Source organism: Felis catus, chromosome A2, assembly GCF_018350175.1.
Source record: "Felis catus isolate Fca126 chromosome A2, F.catus_Fca126_mat1.0, whole genome shotgun sequence".
Lineage (NCBI taxonomy): Eukaryota > Metazoa > Chordata > Mammalia > Carnivora > Felidae > Felis > Felis catus.
The window spans coordinates 34,289,111-34,311,436 of record NC_058369.1 but is presented as its reverse complement, the minus strand read 5'-3'; the positions used below and the strand labels follow the sequence as shown (position 1 = coordinate 34,311,436).

General features: G+C 40.0%; 1 long non-coding RNA gene across 1 annotated transcript in view; it reads left to right on the top strand.

The window, feature by feature from the left end:
• The first annotated feature begins 205 nt into the window (after nt 1-205).
• The window catches only part of LOC109496568, a 395,231-nt gene continuing 373,110 nt past the window's right edge, over nt 206-22,326 (top strand). The window contains exon 1 of the long non-coding RNA XR_006593882.1: nt 206-2,415. This is a non-coding gene — a long non-coding RNA (uncharacterized LOC109496568). The remainder of the gene's footprint in view (nt 2,416-22,326) is intronic.

Below are 22,326 nucleotides of genomic sequence, written 5' to 3'. Positions count from 1 at the left end.
AAAATAAATAAAATGTAAAAAAATTTTTTTTTAATTTTAATGGGAGGGGGAGAATACTCCCTTACATTTCACAGAAAATTATTTTGTGTGTATATTTGCCGGTCAGTATTTTAATAGACTGACTTTATGTCCCATGAAGAATCATTACTAGGGGCACAGAAAACTGATGTTCGATTTTGAACTGAGACGAATAGCAAATGTCAATTAATATTGTATTGCAGAGAATCATCGATTTTAATCAACTTAATTCAATGCATATTGTGCTTATATTATGTCTAGGGTAGCATGAGGAGAAAATAATAAATACTCAATCCTGGTAGCAAGTAAAGTATATTGTAAGAGTATGAGGACACACACAAATATGTAACACAGACAACATGTGATTAATTGCTAGAGGACAAATAAAATCCTATGAGAAGAGCAGGGAGGAGCAAACTGATCTGGAAGAAAAGAGGGACCGAGTCTTCCTTGTGCGGGCTGCTTGGCACAGGCTTCTGCACTTCTGATCAGTTACTCCCTTACTGAAGAACTTTCACGTGTTCCCTGTTTCGTATAAATAGAGCCTAAACCCCTTCACGTGTCCTTCAAGACCCTTGTTTGCTGGGCTACAATCCTCTAAGTGTGGAGTGATCAACTCACCCCAATTTTCCCAGAAGTTACCCAGTTTTGGTATTGAAAGTAACTGCTTCTCTGGTGAACTCATCAGCCCCAGGCAACCCAGGACAGAGAGTTCCTCTCAGTACACATTTCGTGCTTAATGAGGCCAACGTGAACTACTTTCTCGTTCCTCCAAACTTCCCCTTCTTTCTCCCTTCCAAGTTTTTCTTCTTGCCTCATTGCCTTTCCCCAGCCTTGTATTCAAATACCGCTCTTTAATTCGAGAAGCACATTCAGTGTTTCCATCACTAAGACTTGATGATGGTATTACTTATGTTGATATGATTACTGCTAATATGAACGAACCTATATTGAAACATTTGTAGCACTTTAACCAGATTTGCACGTATGACCTTCACTTTACCCACGATTATATAGGTCCTACGATTATCCCTGTTTTACAGAAGAATACACTGAGCCTCAGTGACAATATTATAACTTCTCCAAAGTTATCCAGCCAGGGAACAAATGGCGAAGCTGAGACTAGACTCAGAGCACTGTAACACAAAACTCCATGCTTCTAATCATGATGGTGCACGTAGTCTTTTTTCCTACAGTCTTCCTAGGTGAAATTAACACCGTCTTTAAAATCAACGCTTCTTTGGCCCCTTCACATTCTTCATTTCACTAAGAACATTGTACATCTGACTTGTTTTGGCTCCCATGGTAGGATCTCTTGATACCAGGAGCTAAGCCTTTTGGTACTTAAGTCCCCAGAGTATCAAAGAGACACAGAATATAGGTCACCTGAGAGAGTATGTGGATGAATGGAGGAGATGTTAAAACTGAGCCTCAAAGGAATTAAGTTTTAGGTGTGGGGAGTATGCCAAGGCAAACGAATAGTAATAATACTGCTAGAAGGAGCTAGCATCTGGTGAACTGTCACCCTGCATCAGACAGTATGGTGTCTCATTCTCATAGGTAACCTATGGAGGAAAGGCCTATTACTATCCTTGTTTTTCTGGTGGGGAAACTGAGGCTCAGAGAGATGAGACCAGTCGCCCAAAGTTCCGTGGCTGGTTAACAGCAGAGACAGATTTCAGTATCATCACTTTTATGTAACTCCATACCGAGAGCTGTGAATTCTGCTCTAGACACGAGAGAGGAGAGGAATTATAGGGTACTACCAAGTCACCCGGTTTGGCAGGAACAGAGAGAAACAGCATAAGGAGAGTGGTAATAACAACGAGGATGATAATGATGGCTGTTCTTTGTTTTATAAACCCTTCCCATTGCTTGTCTCGTTTGAGGGTGGCAATATGGATAGCTACCGTTTACTGAGGACTTTATTTACAAAGCACTTTTCATGGACCACCCATCTCATTTACGCCTCACAAGGACCTTTAAATAGGCACTGTTATTATCTTCCTTTTGAAACAAAGTAAATGAGGCTTAGACGTTGGGTGGCTCCCAAGGCTCGATTCCTAGAAGAACGTCTTCTTCCAGTTTTGTAAACACCATCAAACGATGATGAGAGCCACGCATGCAAGCACACACCTGTTCCTGCGTGCCTTCCCCCTGTGGACCTTCCAATCAAGCCTTTTAGGGAGGATTCAACCTAAACCAGTTTCAGCCGGTAGCATGCCGGGAAGCAGGCCCCATCTCAGCCCTTCCTCCCAAGATTCAGCTTTGGTAGTAATTCAGCTCCTGCTTTGTGGGCGAGAGGAGTCCCCGGCCGCCCCCTCAGCGTCTTTCTCTTATTGATGTGGGGTTGCATCGTGAAGGTGATCTGCTAGACAGGAGAACACGGCTGTCCAGGTAGGTCCCTTCAACGCGGGCGTAATCCAGCCACTCCAATAAATTGTGGTGAACGTTCCAAAGAGTTCTATTTAGCTCAGAGCGGTTTTCCCCTAGAGAAGAGGCCGCTGTTGGAACTCAAGCCAGCCTAAAGGCTTCTCTTTGAAAGCTGGAAAGCAGCTCCAGCCGGAGCGGTCTGGAGAGCCTGGACGCCTGGTCGACTCTCCTCTGCCACCTAGCGCTGCTCGGCTTAAAGGTGACGCTCTTTTCAGTGTTCTGACAAGTGTCTTTTCTGCGCACTACGAATCTAGTTGTCTTTTACGAGATGTATTCTTTGTGTTACAGTAAAGATTCCTCATCCCCAGGCGTTTTCCACCTCTTGTGAAATGTGGCCACGCCTTGATCTTTTGGAAAATGGGGTTTAATACTCCATTGCTTGGAGAAATGAAACTAAACCAAGGTGGATTTCAGATCCACATGTGTGAATATCAATTTCTTGGAATCCATTTCAGTTTCAGAGTCTTGCATTTGACGGTATAGTGTAGGATTCTTTTGTAGAATCTTGTCTATGGTTTATGTTGTCCGGCTTGTCAGAAATCTGGTCTTTTATACAGTAAGTATGAGGTAGGACAATAAGTATGAGGTTGGACAAAAACGAAGTCAGGAAGTTCCAGGGCAGTTTTTGAACTAACCAGTTTGAGGGGGCATTTTGAGGGAAAAGATGATGTTCTGTACTTCGGAACTTCCGTGGGGGAAATAAGGAGAATATAGCCGTTGTTCCTGTTTATAGGTACAGAGGAGCCCCTGACTTCTCATTTTCACCCTACTGGAGTCTTGATATTCTTCTGCGGAAGCGCGTGTGTGGGTGTGTGTCATTCAATCTCTGAAGGGTGGTTTCCTTGCCTCTGACCCTTGCAAAGGAAAGGGTTTATGTCTGTATAATTGCTGTGATGATTGTTGATACATACTGGCATTTATTTAGGAAGCGCGCCTTAAGAAGCACTATGTAAAATCCTTACCTTTTGAATACATTTTTTCAATCATTTTAAAGCGGCACAGTTAACTTATAATTAAGTATTTTATGCACCAGCTTACATTTGTAATAGCTTTTCTAAAAAGTTATCTTTGAATCATTCACCTCATTTTCCTTTGTTGACTTCGTGTGAATGCCGTGAGATGCAGAAGTGCCTTTTTTAATTACTCTCCATGACAATGATTGGGCCTGTCTAGAAGTAACTGAAAATTCAAGTGGTGCTATGGAGATTCTCCTGTTAACAAATGTCACTTCTTACAGATGGGAGCAACTTGATTGAACAACATCGTTGAAACAGATGGTCATCTGTAGTTTGGTGCGGGAAGAAAACTTCCCCAAATTATCGCAGTTTGATAGTGAAGGAAATTTAAAGATCACACGCAAATGTCTCCAGAAAAGATCATCTAAAAATGATAGCCTTTGGAGATTTTATTTCAATAGGGCCAGTATCGCTTGCGGGTTCAAGAATTCGGCCAAGTGATGCTTATTACTACGTAAACAATTACAGCTGGGAACAATACTCAATCATCTAAGTCAGGGTGGATCTCCTATAATTTCCTGCACCTCTATTGTCTTTTTATCTTTTGTGCATATTGTATTTACAAAAACAATTTTTCACTTTGAAGTACGTGGAAAGGATTAAATTCTTTTATAAAACCGTTCAGTATGTTTGTATCAAACAACAAAGATAGACATGAATTCATTTGGGGTGTTTGTTTTTCCACGTAGAATGGGTTCATCGGTTTGCTGTGTGGGGTTTTAGAGCGTTGACTCGATTCAGTATGCCTGTGAAGAAGCAGTCTCAACATAATGATGATGGTAATAATAGCGGTTTATCGAATGCATGGCACTATTCATAATATCTGTGTGCCTTATCTTACTGAATTTGCATTCAGTTCACGAGGTGGTTTTGTTATTCTCTACTTGACATGTGCAGATTGATTTCTCCTTTGAGTTACGTACTTGCAAGTGGTGAAGCGACTCCTAGATGAAGAAAGAGGCATTCAGACCCAGGACTTTCTGGCTCCTAACGTTGTGCTAGTCCTCTGTCATCTGATGGGCCTTTTTTACCTTGTGGTTAGTAACTTGAGTTAATTAGAGCAAGTGATAATGAAGGCAGTGACGGGTTGGATCCTTAACTGAATTTTTCCTGTTTTCTTATTTCATAAAGATAAGGTCTTCTTTCATGACTGGAAAGAATTAAGAGGTGTCAACCTTGGCTCTGTATTGCCTCAGCTACCACTCAGCTGCCTGGTTTAGGTGGGGCTGCGCCCTCCAGTTCCTCATAGATGTCCCATTAGTTCCTCGGTCCTTGATTTCATTTGCTTTGTGACCCGGCTTTATTCTAAGGCCTGCGGAAAAGCGAGTCGGTTTAGCAGCGAACAGTTAGGTACCGGAGGCTTCTAATGTATTCAAATTTGGTATATAAAACATTGAGTTGTTGGTGTGATTTGTTCCTTTAATTGTGGTCTTAAAATAGTTTTAGAACGTGTTCACAGAATGCTAGCAGCACATGTGTGAACCCTAAAACTTGGATTCAGAACAATTTGAGATCAGTGGGAAGATCGTCCCTCCCACCCTTCAGTATAGCAGACATTGTGAAGTGCCCAGTTGGCACTCAGTACACAGAAGAAATAAACAGATGTGGACCCTCACACGGCACCTGTATGAGCCACACCTTCAGAGCCATCCGCACATATGGACCACAGAGGAAGCTCCAGTCTTGGCTCAGGTACTACTTGATATTGGACCTTAGGGGTGCCTGGGTGGCTCAGTCGGTTAAGCATGTAACTCTTGATTTCTACTTGGGTCATGATCTCACAGTTTGTGTGTTCGACCCCACCTCAGTCTCTGCCCTAGCAGTGTGGAGCCTGCTTGGGATTCTCACTCTCTCCCTCGCTCCCTCTCTCCGTCTCAAAATAAATAAACTTTAAAAAAAAAAAAAAAGCAATAGGGAGGCACCTGGGTGGCTCCGTCAGTTAAGCGTCCGACTTCGGCGCAGGTCATGATCTCATGGTTCGTGGGTTTGAGCCCCGCATTAACCTCTGTGCTGACAGCTCAGAGCCTGGAGCCTGTTTCAGATTCTGTGTCTCCCTCTCTCTCTGCCCCTCCCCCACTCGCACTCTGTCTCCCTCTGTCTCAAAAATCAATAAACTTTAAAAAGAAATTAAAAGAGAAAAGCAATGGGACCTTAGACCTCCAGAGTTGTCTCATATCAATGTAATAAGATAATTGGTATAAGTTACCTCTTTAAAGTTCTCTTCCTACAACAGGGTGCTATGATTCTGCAGTTAAGACAGCTGTTTTCTTTCATGCTATCTCAAGAAAAGGAGGCAGCAGGATTCTGTTCATCAGAATTTTAGATGATAAGCAAAATTCTAAACCTTCTTCCAAGGAAGGTCATATTAAAATGAACCGTAATGAATTCAGAAGCTCAGAGCTCAGTCTACAGCATTTAAAAAGGCACCACAGTACCTGAAGAGATGTAAGAAAGAGTATGGTTGTCATTCTTCATAACGTCACATGCAAGATTAAGTCTTCTGCTTCATGCCTTAAAAATAGAGTTAAAAGCAACCCTAGAGAAATCTTAATATGCACAAAAACTTCCAATGAAGATTAATATTTTATTTTACTCACACACATTTAATTTCATTTGACTGTAAGCAAAAATAATTTTTGTTACTCACATAAACTACTGATAATTGCCTTAACGGCATTAGCTTTGTTCGAATTTATATTGATTGCAAAGACCTAAATAATTTTAATTCCATAAGCTTGGTTTTCTTATACCTAAGAGGAAACAGCACAGAATGTACGTACTTTATTCTTTGCTTTCTGTAAGCTTTGTTGTTCTGAATATAAAATCAAGTTTTCCCTAAGGCAATGAAAATGTTATTTTTTTTTTAACGCTTTCAATTGTAAGGAAATTGGATGAACGCTGAAAATAGGCTAGGAACTGGATAACAAAATTCAGGGTACACTTAATCTCAATATATAGATAACGTCTTCATTAACTAGGAAAATGATTTTAGCTTTTGTTTTGAAGTGAACATTTTTATTAAATAAATTCTTAAATTTGGTAGAGGAAAAGGGTTTTTCACTGTCGAATCTTGTTACCAGTATTAGGTGAATGGAAAATTAGGGCACATGCAAATAACGGAGGAAAGAGGAATGATTTGAATGCCTATTGAAACTGTCAGGCCTTGTCCAGACATTATCCCGTTAGTCTTAGGAAGAATTCTCTATGGTCACTTTCACAGTCCCTATTTTGCTAAAAAATAAAGAGGCTAAAATGTGGTCACAGGCTCACCAATAGGCAGGATCTGATTGTGGGCGGCCTGGTTCCAAACCTTGAGAGTTTTCCATTGCACCATCCTGTAGGGAAGAAGTGTATTTTTGTGCAAACACGACTTCCTATCTGTGTTTCCCATTAGACTGTAAGTTACGTGAGACCAGAGATAAAATTTGTCTTGTTCTCTTCTCTGTCTCAGCTCACTTCCTAAATCCTGAGGAAATGCTCAGAAGAGCGATGGGAAGGGAAGAGCACTCTGAGAAATAGGAATTAAACGAACAGTAAACAATGAACTAGAAACATAAACAATCAGGCAAACTTGTTTCCCTTCGTATATTTCGAAACACTAATTTTGAGGCTACTGATTGTTCTTTCTTAAAGAAGATGGCTGTAGAATTTTGTTGTGAGGTTCAAAACTGATTTTGGGTAATCTATGGAAAGGAATGTGTGAGTAGCATGTAAAATAATGACCTTCCTTTTAGGTTTAGAAATAAGAACTGTTGACCCACAGTCTGTTTTGGTTGAATCTCCTCAAGTTCATTTCTAATATAATAATGTGCAACAGCTGTCTTCCCAAAATGGAGCATTCACTATGTAGTAACAGTTTTTTGGCATTACCTCTAAAACCAAGTGTTTTGTTTAGTCTTAGTGAACAAAATTAGTAACTTGAGGTCACCCGCCATCCTGAATATACTTATTTTATAATCATTGCATATATGCCGGTGCCTTAGAGTCAGAAGCCGTGTTCCTTATACACAGGTTCTGAACTCTCCTTGGATAAAACACTTTCCCATCTTCTTTGATATATTCCAAACTCATTCATTTTATGGTAAGCAGCTCAGGGACTTAGTGTCTCAGTAAAAATATGCTGGTTTTGCAGTGGTTACTTTTAAGAAGAAGATTCTTGAAATTAATTAAGTATATGAAAGACTAAAATAATCCTCCTGGATTCTCTTACTCTTTAATTCAGCACAAATGACTTAAAAAATTATTACCTCACATGGACCTTGTGTTGTGGTCAAGGCCATTCCCTTTTTCTAACTACTGGGCCACTGTTGATAAATTTCTAAAATCGACAGTTGTGCTATTTCTTAGAATTGTTTCTATTTCATGCTTAATGCAATCAGTGGAAAGACAGAGTACGGAATTTTGAATATTACATCCTTGTAATGATTACCATTTTAATGTTTTGACTTGACATTAATTAGCTTCTCAGCACTGTAGTATTTCATACAAATGTACACAGGCAAAACTGAAGGAATTTTGTTAAAACCATGGCTCATGTGTGTTGAGGATAGTAAATGTATTTTGCTCTACCTTCACCTAGAAGGAAATCCTTGGATTTCACATCTCTTAAGTGAGAATTTATTAATACTGTATACCTTGTATTTCTAATACACAGGTGTTAAAATATTTGATTACATTTTTCCTCTTAATTTTAGATTAGAGCACTGAAAATAAGAATTTTAGATCCTAGTTGTTATATTCTGCTAACTTTTATTAATCTCAGCCACAATAAAGATAATATAGAACACGAAAATCCACCTTTTAAAATTCCTAATTGAACTTTAGAGACTTGGAGAAGTCACTTTTGATTACAAATGGTTAATCCTCTAGTCTTCTGTTTAACAAGTTGGTCATCTTTTATCATTTCCCTTATACAAAAATAATTCATCTTTCTGCCATGCCTCTTCTTGACCTTAATTCAGGGAGTTCTGGGTTCTGGGTCAATTTTGGAAAACTGAGTCAGTATCCCAAAACCATATGGCATGATGTACTTTTTGCCACTATTTTTAGTAGTAGTATCATTAAATGTTACTTTTCATTGACGTTTTAGCCAAACTCTTATTTCCAATATCATGCACAATGACTTATCCCATTATTTGGCATGACTAAATAGTATATGGTTAGAAACTTTGCTACCAAGCAAAGCATATTTTTTTTCCATTCCGTGTATATCCAGAGATGATGATTGGACTCTACCTTATTCTTTCTTTCTTTTTTTTTTTTTTTTTTAATTTTTTTTTCAACGTTTATTTATTTTTGGGACAGAGAGAGACAGAGCATGAACGGGGGAGGGGCAGAGAGAGAGGGAGACACAGAATCGGAAACAGGCTCCAGGCTCTGAGCCATCAGCCCAGAGCCCGACGCGGGGCTCGAACTCACGGACCGCGAGATCGTGACCTGGCTGAAGTCGGACGCTTAACCGACTGCGCCACCCAGGCGCCCCTGTTCTTTATTTCTTAATCAGATATCGATAAAGCATCAGGTCTTGCAAGATCAGAGAATCAAAGATGATTAACATACCAACAGCCCTTGTTCACCAAATCCTCTTGCAATTAGCAACTAGAATCTGTGACAAATGAAGGTAGCATGGAAGGTGTGAGATAAAAACAGTGATAGGAGGTGATGAAATTGCTGTGGGGTCCAAGGGAGAGAACCGACCAACCTGTTTAGTATACCCATGGAGGAAATCAGAGGAGATGAAAACTGAGGCTTGACTTTGAGGAAGCAGAGGGTTCTACCAGGTGGAGAAGGTAGAAAAGACCATTCTGATTGGGAAAGCTTTGCCTGTGGTAGCTCTGAACCTTGGAGGTCACACAGTGTCAGAAGGACTGGACCCCAGTGAGCAACCTCTTGAGCACTTACTGACTCTCAACCCTTGGGTAAGCTACGTAATGTGCTTGAGCCTCAGTCTTGTGGTTGGTTGTGGGATTAAATGAGATCTATATCAAACTGCTGACACAGTGAGTGACACATCTTAGACAGGCATTAATTTTACTTTATTCTGTTACCTGGGTATTCAGGGATGATCCGTAGCTCTGTGAAGTTGGGATATAGACAGACTGTTGGTGAGCGAGGACAGTGAGTGACTGAAGGTAGAATGGAAAGAGAGCTGGAGGCAGGATTGTGATTTATTTCATACTTCGGTTTTATCTTAAAGTCAATGAAAGTTGATTCAGTACCAGAGGGTGATGTGATCAGGGTCTAATTAGAATTGTATTTCTTGGGAATCTCTGGAAGATGGACTGGAGGAAGATGAAGCATGTTCTTCCCATCCATCAGGAGTCCACTGAGCATCCATTTTGGCTGTGTTGGCCAGACATGGTAAGAAGTAGATTTTAGCTATCCAGAAAAGGAGGAAGGCTGCCAGGTCTGAATATTCTGGTGCCTGAGGCACGATGAATTCTTAGTGCAGGGCTCTGGAGGAGTAGCTGTGGGGTGTGTAGTCTCTGAGGTCTTGGGAAACTCATCAAAAGTTCTCTTTGGCTCAGCTGAGGCAGGAGGATGCTTACCTCCACAGGAATTATATAATGTTCAGGGAATGAACACCTGCTTTAGTAATTCCCAGGGACAGAAATTCAGGGTTTACCCCATTCTCTTGGACCTTTCAACCTGGAGACCTAGTCCTAATCATGATAAGTACTGCTAGAGCTGCATGTCACTGTATGAATTTTTAAAAATAAGGTTTTAGGTTTTTGTACTCAAACATAATAAGATGCACACATGATCTAATAGATTGAAAGAATGAAGAAATGACTTCACCCTGTTATTTTCACTACTTACACCTACTACTGCCTTTCCCTGTATAGCCAGGCTTCCTGAAAGAATATTCCACATTCACATTCTGTATCAGCAAGGGTTTCAGGAAGAAACAGATGGCACATTAGAATTGGGGTACTTGAAGGAATGTCTACTAAAGGAACTCGTTATGAATGTGTGGGCCGGGGAGAAGGAAACCATCAGGAATAGTGCAGTCCTCTGAGGCTTTTTCCATCTCCAGAATCATCAGACTCTTGAGTTGGTATATTTTAGAGTTGTACAAAAAAAATTACTTAATGATTCCTACAGGTTGCTCTTTGATAGGAGACATAAAGGATGAACTTGAGATTTGCATTAAAAGCTTTTAGAAAGTTGACATATCTCGTTTTGATAAGTTGAAAGACCACGGTAATTTAATGTGTTAAGTAGTAGTTTTACTGCAATGGGCCTTTTTTCTTGTGGGGATATACTTTGTGTTTTATGCCTGTGTTATTTCTTTCCTCTGTATTGAGTTGAAACAAGCATGTGACGAACAAATAATGCAAAATGATGATTTCAAATAATGTTTTAATAGCAGTGCATATGTTAATAATATGATTTAAAATAATGGTTAATTAATGCAATTCAAATATAACTGCTCAGTTTGAGATTGAGGAAGATGTAGTGGGAAATAACTTGACACATAAATATTTAAAGTTGAGGAGAACAAGCCACAACTTTTGCTTTTTGTTCTTTCCCTGATGTTGCCAAGTTTTTCTTATTCTCAAGCTTAGCTGAGAAATTTATATACTTCTATAAGCCCCCAATTTACCTGTTGAATTTTCTGTACCTTTGCAGCCTTTCTCTAAATTCTTACAAGGTAATTTGCCCTTTTGAACCACTTTTACCTTGTTTTGTTCTGCTCTATTTTTTTATCCACTTCCCTGGGTGGCTTCATCTTTAAGGTCCTGTTCTCAGTTTTATCTTTATTGATCTTCCTCTTCCTTATTGATCTCGTCTTTCATTACATGTGATGTATTTGGGGATGATAAAGATAATTAAGTGCTGAAAACAAAGTCATTGATTTAATGCTGGAAGACAAATAGAACAGGAGCAAAAAGTTTAACTTGATTTCAGTCTCAGGGTCCCACTTATGTCCATGAGTAAACTGTCCCTCAGGGAATTGAAAGGCTCGTGAATGTAAGCAATGCAGTACCAGGTAGAACTGCAGGGGACACTAAACCAGGTAGTGACAGGGTCACCTCTCGGAGTTTGAGATTTTGCCATGGTGTTTACTCTCGGGTGGAGCCCAGTTTGGACTTACTGGTGCTAGCACTCGCTTTGTCATTGAACTGCTTTGACTTTCCCCATCAAGCTTCCTTCATCTTTCCTTAAGAGGGATTTAGGTAGAATCTCGTGTTTGGACAAAATGGTTTTAACCTTGTTTTTTTTTTTTTTTAACCTTTTAACCTCATGTTCTCTGGAACAAATCTAATTTATGGTTAAGATATGATACAAGGACTTTTAAATAGCCTGCATTTCACATTCTTGTTTGTTTGAACTACTTGATTTTAGGACTAAAGTTTTAAATATTGAAAATACGAATAGGGGCTCCTGGGTGGCTCAGTCAGTTAAGTGTCTGACTTCAGCTCAGGTCATGATCTTGCTGTTCTTGATTGAAGCCCCGTGTCAGGCTCTGTGCTGACAGCTCAGAGCCTGGAGCCTGCTTCGGATTCTGTGTCTTCCTGTCTGTCCTTCCCCCACTCGTATGGTCTCTCTCTGTCTCTCTCAAAAAAAATGAATAAATGTTAAAAAAAAAAATGTGAATAGATACATACCCAAAGGTACCCTACATGGACTACACAGCAGCATTGTTTACTAGAAGCACAGAAACAGCCTAAATGCCCATCAGTAAATGACTGATACCCATTCTTAATTCAAACAAAATTGTTAAGTGAGTAATAAAAGTAAATGTGTTGTGTTGCCATATAAACACCTGCAAGATGTATTCAATGGGAAAGAAAAAAAGGCAGAGCAGTTAACACCGTATAATCTCATCTGTGTGTAAACGAGAGGAGGTTTGTGTGTACGTGTTTGTATATGCACACAAGTGGGATTGGTGGCGGGACATTGAGGCCCTTGGAGTTGCCCACATTTTCATTAGGTGGATGTGTTACTTCGTTGTTGACACGTGTGTAATGAAGGCTTTCTTGCTATTTCCTTGATGATGACTGAAATGTGGGTGGCCTTTGTGGGTGTGACATGAGTGGCACAAGAGGTGAAGCCCCAGTGGGATGAGAAGGGATCCTTGCAAAGAAGCAGCCTGTTGACAGAGCCAATGAATCGTATGATGTTAGCATGAAGTTAAATATATTAGTTGAATTCATAGATCTCAATGTATAGATCTAAAAATTGATATATAGACTTATATACATAGAAGTAACTCTACACGTATTAAAATAGAATGATGGTTGTAAGTATGTGTATATTTGTATGTATATGCACATGTATATTGACACACATATGAATTTGTGTATGGGGTGTGTGTGTGTGTGTGTTCCCCAACTCCCTCCATTGGGAATTCTTGAAAATGAAACACTATGATAGCAGTGAACACAGCTGGCCCCCAAATCTTGACTTATAAATACCATTCTCTACTCACGAGAATCAGGGCTTCTTACAGAGATGCCTGATTCCAAGGCTAGGGCAGGCAAAGTAGAAGATGAACTTGGGGTATCTTGTTGGCCAGAAAGCAAGAAAGTGCACAAAGAGTGATGGGGGCATGTCAGCTCAAAAGTACTCTTGTTGGCCAAACTGGGGACAGAGTAAATGTCAAAAACAGATTATAACCCGTTGAGTAAAACAGGAAACCTAGTATCATATTGAAAAAAATGAAAGAATAAATTGACAGTATGATGAAGAATCAGATATTTATATGATTTGAAGTACCTCTGCCAAATATTTAAAAATTACTAAGAGAAAAAGAGAAACTTTACTGTGGATAAACCCGGTAGAGACCACCTTATCCAAGAGGTCAAAGTGAATATCATCTGTGATGGGATAAATGGAAGTCATGTGATGTCTGATGGGATGCAGTGGAACAACATAGCCTCGATCCTGCCAAGATGCAGAACCTCAATCTAAACTTGAGGGAACATGAGACGAACGCAAACTGAGGGGAGGTCGACAGAAGAACTGTTGTGTCATCTTTGAAAGTGTCAAAGTCAAGAAAGTTGTAAAAAGTACAGAGGAACTATTTCCGGACTAAAAGAGATCAAAAAGACACCATGACTAGATGCAATGTTTTATTCTTTTCTGGATCGTTTTTACTATGATGGACAATATTGGCATAATTGGAGGAACTTGAACAGGGTTTGAAGATTAGATGGTAGTATAAATCATTATCAATTCCCCAGTTCTGTGTGGGTATTATTATATAGGGGAATGTCCTCACTTGTGGGAAATAAACTCTGGGGCCAAGGGTATCAGGCCAGCAATTTATTCCCAAATGGCTCAAGAAAACAAACAAACAAACAAACAAAAACTCCTACAGTACTTGTAACTCTTGTACATTTGAGATAGTTTCAAGATAAAAATAAAAAACAAAAATGTATTTGTTAGACAAATACTGTATGGTAACTCTGATATGTGGGATCTAAAAAAGCCGAAATTCATAGAAACAGAAACGAAAATGGTGGTTACTGGGGGTTGAGGGTGGGGAAAAGGGGGAGATATGGGTCGAACAGTACAAACTTTTATAAGATGAACACATTCTGGGGATCTAAAGTATAGCACGATGATTATAATTTAATAATACTATAGAGCATACTTGAAAGTCGGTAAGAGAGTACATCGTAAATGTTCTCACCGCAAAAATGAAAATGGTTGTTACGTGACATGATGGAGCTATAGGCTGAGGCTATGTTGGTAATCATTTTGCAACATAGAGGTTGATCAGATCAACACATGGTGCGCTTTAAACTTACGCAATGTTACATGTCAGCTGCGTCTCAAAGTTGGAAAGAATGTGTTTTTTTTATTTTTGTAAGGTCTGCAGGGTTTCATTAAACTGGACTTTGTGTAAGTCTTGAGTGCAAACATAGGCAAAACGAAATGTTTCTACTCATTAAGTGTCTTGTTATTTGAATTATAGTAATGATTGACGTATGGGAAAATACATGCTAAATTTTGACTTGATATATGAAATGGTCCATATAAGACTGTAATGTATTGAGTCATTTTGGAAAAATGCTCTTCATAGACGGTTTACCTTTACGCACAGTACTGTGTTCTTTTATAGAGCAAGTTCTTGTATAACTAAACCACCACCTTGGGCTCAAATACATCTCCAGATAGGAGGTTTGAATTTGGATAAAATTTCAGAACCACTTTTTTCCTGACTACATCTGCCAGTGCTCCTGCTTAGTTTTTCCTTGTCTCTGCCTAATTCTCTCTACCTTGTACCCCAGTCTCCAGCCAGATTAAGTAGAGTCCAGATGAATGATGACAGAGCCCTTTCTGCCACATGTGAGAACAAGCAGAATATTTTCCTTGTATTGAACTTAGCTACATTATTGAGTAGCTTGAGAATAAAAATAAATAGGACACAATCTCTCCTTTAAAAGTGTGACCAGTCTTTGCCCACAATGTCACCTAGAGGTTTGTCTTGATTAGGGAGTGAAGAAAAATATCTTCCATTATCCAGAGTCAAACAAAGGCCATCCCAAATCCTCAGGTGCTGTACCCTGTACTCTTCTAGGGGTCTTTTTAAATTAACAACTAATTATCCCAGAGTGGAAATCAAAATAGAAGAGCAATGCATTGCACTGCAGAATGTTTTTCCTGGCTTGCCTCTGAACAGTTTTTGATTCATATTCTCATTTCACTGGGTCTTTGATCCCTGCAGCTTTTGATGTAACTGAAGGCAGAGTTTGTAGAAACTCTCTTTATAAAATCATGAGTTAATTTCTTAACACTTAGCAAACCACTGCTAGCATTATCATTTTAGCCAGTAATGGCACGGGTAGCAGAGTGAAATTGAGGGGTAAATCGGAAGAAAATTAAGCATGATATTGATCTCCCTGAATTCTGAAAATCTTACCAGATAATACTCTTCAATTCTTGCATTATAGACATCAGTGTAGGCCCTCCACACAAAACGTTGTCGAGAGTAAGAGAAACCTGTAGAAGTAGCTTCACTCTTAAGACCAGTGCAAAGCCGAGCTTACCTGATATGCTACATTGCAGCCCTTTAACCAAAGGGTCAGTATCCCAGAATCGCCCCTGGAACAGGGCAGGGAGAGCGGCACAATGGGCAAGGTACTGGTGGGACAGACTTCGTCCTGGTTCCAGCTGCAGGTCAAGACCGAGCCCAGGTTTGCATGTGGCTGTCTGTGCTCATTAAAATTATCTACAGCATCACTAAGGAGGATGCTTATTTTAAACACATGGAAGAATGCAAATCGCGCTGAAAATATACTGCTTGAATATTTAAATGTACATTTCATACCTTTTGTTTCAATTTAAATGGAAAGCAAAATTTTACTTCAAGTGTGTGCATCTGTCTGTGTCTATTTACAAAATACACAATTAGAGAATGGTTTCATACGTACACATCTGTTGAAATCATGCGTGGAATCGCATCATTATTCTCCTTGTTTTGAATGTTTTTAACAGCTTAACATCCTAAATAGGTCTTTAGAACTTGAAATAGTCATTTTATGTCCTTATTTTAGGCGTCATGACGTCTATCCTCATGCATTTCTATATCTTAACATTTTATTTTTTAATGTGGCAGCTTTATTTTTTTATTAACTTTATTAATCTTGGCTTCTATTAGGGGAAGGAAATGCGATGGCACAGGAATGTCCCTTTTTTGTGTGGCAGTCTTTAAAATGATTATTTCCTGTCAGAGGTTGGAATTGGAGCTTCTCTCTGGCAAATACATGTCTGCAGGCTCTCCCTTCAGCAATGTTTATCAGCGGCATGATAATGAGTCCATTTCTATGTAAATATAATCAGTATTTGATGGTGGTGAGGAAAACTTCTAGATTAAATGATTTCTGTGGTTCCTTGATTAACATACTTTATGAAACCATTACCATATACACTCCCATTGCGCATTTGGAAATAGCTCAGATTCAAGTCTTTGGGTCTTTCTAAAGAAATGTAACCCTCTTTCTAGGGAAAAAGTACGTGTGTGCCGTGCTGGTAGGCCAGGTAATGCAAGACACTGCATTTTGTTGCACATGTATTTGTCCAGTTGACAGTGAACAAGTCTTATCTACTACATTCCAAGCATTGATGTAGGCATGTATACGCCACCCCAGCAATCATCCTGAAAGACCGTGTCCCCTGATCTCATGGAATATCTATCCCAACGGGGAAAGAAAGACAACCACAAAAACAAATGCTGTTTTCTATAGTGATAGGAGAGGGAAAGGTATGGAGCGCCCTTCACGTGGGTGACCTGGAAGGTCTTTCTCAGTGAACTGACAGGAGTTCAGGTAAGCGATACAGGTGCAGGGTCCAGAGGAGGGAGTGAGTGTGGATGATCAAGGCACACACGCACTAGGGCACCTGGGGCAGAGAGGAGAGGGCACAATCACGACAGAGTAGTACAAAGGGTCATGACCCTTAAGGCCCTCACTTGGGGCTAATGCGGGTGTCAGTTTTAGCAACTATAAACAGAGGGAACTGTTAAACTTGAATTTCAGAGAAACAATGAAAAAAACTTCAGTGTAACTATGTCTCATGGAGTATTTGGTATTTTTATATTTAATCTGGCAACCTTAACCTTACCCTTCTTGTCCAAACTAGAACACTTTTGAGTGAAAGGGTTGCTGTTGACAGCTGATCTGGACAACAGGGGATAAGCCTGTCTGACTCAGGCAAACCAGGGGGTGTGGTTGTTGTACTTCCAGGGTTTGCATTTTTTTTCTTTTCTTTGAATTTTTGTAGGAAGCCATTTGGGGAGTTTTAATGGGTGATCTGTCTGATTTAAGCTGCTGTGGCTGTAGTGCGGAGAGTAGATTCCACGTAGAGTACAGTGTAACCAACACCATTCCGTGGGACGTCGGGTAAAGAGGAAGGCAGTGAGATGATGGTAATGGCGGGCTCTGCTTTAGTCTTTGGTAAATGTTTGGCTGGGATTGGCTTCGAAATATTAGTGACAAAGAAGCCAGATTCCTTACTTCTTGAGGCCCCTCTCTGCTCCATAGCAGATATATTTAAATGCATTCACATCTTTAAATAAATCTGTGTTTTATTAGGAGGTGACTTTCAATTGACTGATAAGCCTAGTGTTTTGGTTTTTAGACACTTAAATAATAATTTGCTTCTTGGAGCATGTTTAGAGCACCTTGAAGAGTTTGTAGGACGAGAACGTTAAGCCCACGTAGCATCTCCTATCAGAGCTGGTGTTCCGTTGAGTCTGGCCAATTTCTCATCTTGTGCTTTTTTTTTTTTTTTTAAAGTTTATTTATTTCAAGAGAGACAGAGCCAGCAGTGGAGGGGCAGAGAGAGAGAGAGAGAGAGAGTGGGAGAGAGAATCCTAAGATGGCTTCACACCGTCAGCATGGAACCCAATGCCGGGCTCAAACTCACAAACTGCGAGATCATGATCTGAGTTTACACCGCGAGCTGGGCATTTAACCGACTGAGCCACCAAGGCGCCCCTCATCTTGTGCTCTTAATCACTATTTTGCTAAAATGTCTTTTTGCATTACTGAATAGATCTATCTTAGTGCATGATTTCAAGGTTTTTTTCTTCTCACTTAACCTTAAAGGAGAAATAGAGACTTAGGCTTGGCAATCCTTTTCTCAGGGGTTGTCGGAGTGTAGACTTTGGACCAGCATCACTAAGCCCTTGTGAGAAATACAGATTCTCAGCTTCCACCCTGTACCTACTACCTCCAAAATTCTGGGGATGAGGCCCAGCAACGTGGGATTCTGATGCATGCTGAAGGATGAGAGTCCGCTTTTTTATAGCTGTGTTACATCCTGTCATGTTAACTCACCACCGTTACCTAAATAGGTCAATTTTTATTGCAGTTGTTAGCTTACTATATGCAATGTTGGCAACAAGCTTATTCCTATCTGCGTTATTTCCTCCATTTTTCAATTATTCATCAGAATGGAATTATTAGGGCAAAGATTAGGACCCTGTTTATATCACGTTTTTTAACCAAAGTCTTTTCCAAAAACATGTTTCTACTGCCCCTCCAGAACTTTGGGTGAGCAAGTTTGCCTGTCACTGAACAAACCTGAGGTATTGTCTTTTAAAATTTTTTTTTTAACGTTTTATTTATTTTTTTGAGACAGGGAGAGACAGAGCATGAACAGGGGAGGGTCAGAGAGAGGGAGACACAGAATCTGAAACAGGCTCCAGGCTCCGAGGTGTCAGCACAGAGCCCGACGCGGAGCTCGAACTCACGGACCGCGAGATCGTGACCTGAGCCGAAGTCGGCCGCTTAACCGACTGAGCCACCCAGGTGCCTCAATGAGGTATTGTCTTTTAAAGGGGATCATTTAACTGATACTCTCCTAACTGTGAAGTGATCCCTGATTTCAGTTGGCATACTGATTACTAGTAAAGGAGAACACTTTGTTTGGAATTAATATTTTAAAGTGTGAATTACATTTTTATGTACCCCCATCGATTTATCAGTTAGCTACTTTGTAGTTCTTAGAAAGTCAGTGAGAGCTTTACATACATGTACAGGTGTGTGTCTGTATATGTTTCTGTACACACTGCTGTTCCCTTTGTTTTTACTCCTTTTTTTTTTAACTTACCCTTGTGTGAATTTGACAAAGTCAACGGGATTTTTAGAAGTATGATATAGTACATTTCATTTAGAAGATGTACTTTTTCGTGGTTTCAAAACTAGGGAATAGAGTCTTTTGTCCCTTAAAAAGTCGGTCGTAAGCCTGTGGAATGGTCAGGCTGAGCTTGGGTCGGCAGCAGTAACAAATTTAACCAGAATCCAAGCAGTTTTCACACAACAAAGGTTTACTTCTTCTTCATCTTACATGTGCAGCATAGCTCAACAAGACGGCTCTCGTTCAGAGACCCAGGGTCATGGGAGTGCTACCATTATGTAGCTGTGCCTTCATAACATATGATCTCTGCGGAAGGGTAGTTGAGTATGCATGCAGGTAACACAGAAGGCTCCTTACTGCTTTGGCCCTGAAACAGCCCATCCTTTCTGTTGAAGGGCAGGCCTCACAGCCAGCATTAATCACAGGGCCTCAACCAAGTACAAAGAAGAAAGGGAAATACACAAAATGAAATATTTGGTCAGCAGCAAATGTCTGTGTTTTAACTGCTCTCATAATGTGATGAGCTATCTATAATGGATATTCAAGGCATTCATTCATTTATCCGTTTACTTACGTATCTGGTGACTTAACCACATTTCAGGTGTGATGAAGATAGGAATTGGGAAGTTATGCAAATGTGAGAGGCTGCAGTGAGTAGATTGGTGATGCCACCGAAAGATCTCAGCCAGGAGCTTTGAAGCCGTGGTCCCACTGAGCTGGTAGACTTTGTTGCAATTCTCCCATCTCTGGGAATCTCCTACCACTCCCTCCGCAAAAATGAAGTGTAGTTTTCTTTTCTTTTTTCTTTCTTTCTCTCTTTCTTTCTTTTCTTTCTTTTCTCTCTTTCTTTTCTTTCTTTTCTTTCCTTTCTTTTCTTTCTTTCTTTTCTTTCTTTTCTTTCTTTTTCTTTTCTTTCTTTTCTTTCTTTTTCTTTTCTTTCTTTTCTTTCTTTCTTTTCTTTCTTTCTTTTCTTTCTTTCATTCTGTCTTTCTCTTTCCTTTCTTTCTTTCCTTTCTTTCATTCTGTCCTTTCTTTCTTTCCTTCTTTCTTCCTTTCTTTGTCTTTCTTCCTTTCATTCTGTCTTTCTTTCCTTCTTTCTTCCTTTCTTTGTCTTTCTTTCTTTCTTTCTTTCTTTCTTTCTTTCTTTCTTTCTTTCTTCCTTCCTTCCTTCCTTCCTTCCTTCCTTCCTTCCTTTCTTTCTTTCTTTCTTTCTTTCTTTCTTTCTTTCTTTCTTTCGTTTACCAGGAAACTATTCTGAAACCTCTCTGACCACATGTCTGGCTACACACAATTGCCTCAAGGGAGTGAGGTCTTCTCCTTTTCTTTCAACGTCCAGATCTCATACATGTGCAAACTGTAATCCAGAATTATATGAGGACAGGGATTCAGGGAGGTAGCCCCTGATACCTCCTCTACAAAATGCAGATCTTTGAAGCCTGGCAGGGTGGCCTAGTAGGCACTGGACAAACTGGTGTCCTCATTTATTAGCAGAAGGGCACATAGAAGAAACCCAGGGGCACCTGGGTGGCGCAGTTGGTTAAGTGTCCGACTTCAGCCAGGTCATGATCTCGCGGTCCGGGAGTTCAAGCCCCGCGTCAGGCTCTGGGCTGATGGCTCAGAGCCTGGAGCCTGTTTCCGATTCTGTGTCTCCCTCTCTCTCTGCCCCTCCCCCGTTCATGCTCTGTCTCTCTCTGTCCCAAAAATAAATAAACGTTGAAAAAAAAAATTTTTTTTAAAAAAAGAAGAAACCCATATCACTGAAAGTAACATGCATGCCTATATCTCTATTGGACCCCTCTTTGAGTGAAGTTGACACTTGAGATTACTGATGGGAATAATAAAATACCTTCTAACACTCGTTTGAAATAAGTTGTTGTCTTCTCTCAATTGCCTTTTCATACATTCTGAAAAACACAAGACCAGAAGGAAGATGGGGATACTGTCTAGTCTTTGCCTCAAATGTCAAAGACCTAAAAACCGTTTTAGGAGGACAAGACTTAACACAAGTGAGGCAACTAATATTTCATGTAAGATTATATATAAAGGTCATGAAAGGTCATGCTTAAAGTCACAGTTGGAGAAATAAACACGTGGATGAAGAGCTATCATATTTAGACCTCAACAGAATTGAAAGACACCTACATTTTTCAGAATGTGAATGAGTAAACTGTAGTATCTCTTGTTTGCTTGCAGTTCATAGAGGGCAATAGAAATTACTCTTCTTCGGGCGCCTGAGTGGCTCTGTCAGTTGAGCAGCTGACTCTTGGTTTTGGCTCAGGTCACGATCCTGTTGTTCATGGGATCTAGTCCCATGTCAGGCTCTGCAATGACACTGTGGAGCCTGCTCAGGATTTTCTCTCACCTTTCTCTTTCTGCCCCTCTCCTGCTCACTTGCTCTCTCTCTCTCAAACATAAAAGATAATACTTTTCTTGTTTTCAGGTATAAAAGATTTGTGATAGGGGTTAAAATTTAAAAGCCCTGGTGAATGAAGGTCAAGGATGCCAAAACTAAGGGGAGCCAGTACAGAGATCTTGGCCAAAAGCTTCAAAGCAGGTAGGAGCCTGTTGTTATCAGGTAAAATAGCTATTAATCAAGTAGACTAGTTGACAATGGCAGAAAACTAGCTACTACCAACCTATACCAAATACTGAAATAATGATCTGGATCCCCCCAACCACCCCTAGCAGCATTTTGTTAGATTATTTTACTACGATACTTAATAGGGAATATCTCTAAGGCAGCCTCCGGATTGGCCTGTAATGATCCCTGCATTTGGACATAATTTCCCTAAAAGAACAGGAATGGCTAAAACTTTCCTCTGGCATCGCAGCTCAAGATCAGCAGTGGCTTCCTGCCAGACTGTGTTGAGAAAGGTTCCGAGCTATATCTGAGCTCAGCATGAAAGTGCTTGGTGTGAGTGCAATGGTTATTGTCGTGTGGAAGGAGGTGCTCTGACTGCCTTCCATGTATTTGCCCTCTGTGACTTCCCACTTTCATCTTCCTACCTTCCAAGTAGAAATGATTCTTTTTTGCTAAGCTCCATGTGACATATTAATTTCACATCTTTGTTCCTCTGCCTTTGATACACTGTACATTAATATGCCTACTGTGCCTGTAAAACACAGAATATAATATGATTTTCAAGACAAATAATAGATTGCTTTGTTTCTTAGATCTTTGAAATCTTTTCTTCTCTTGCCATATGGTAAATCCTAGAGATGCCAACAGAGACCCTAAGGATCTTATCAAGATGGCTGAGTAAAG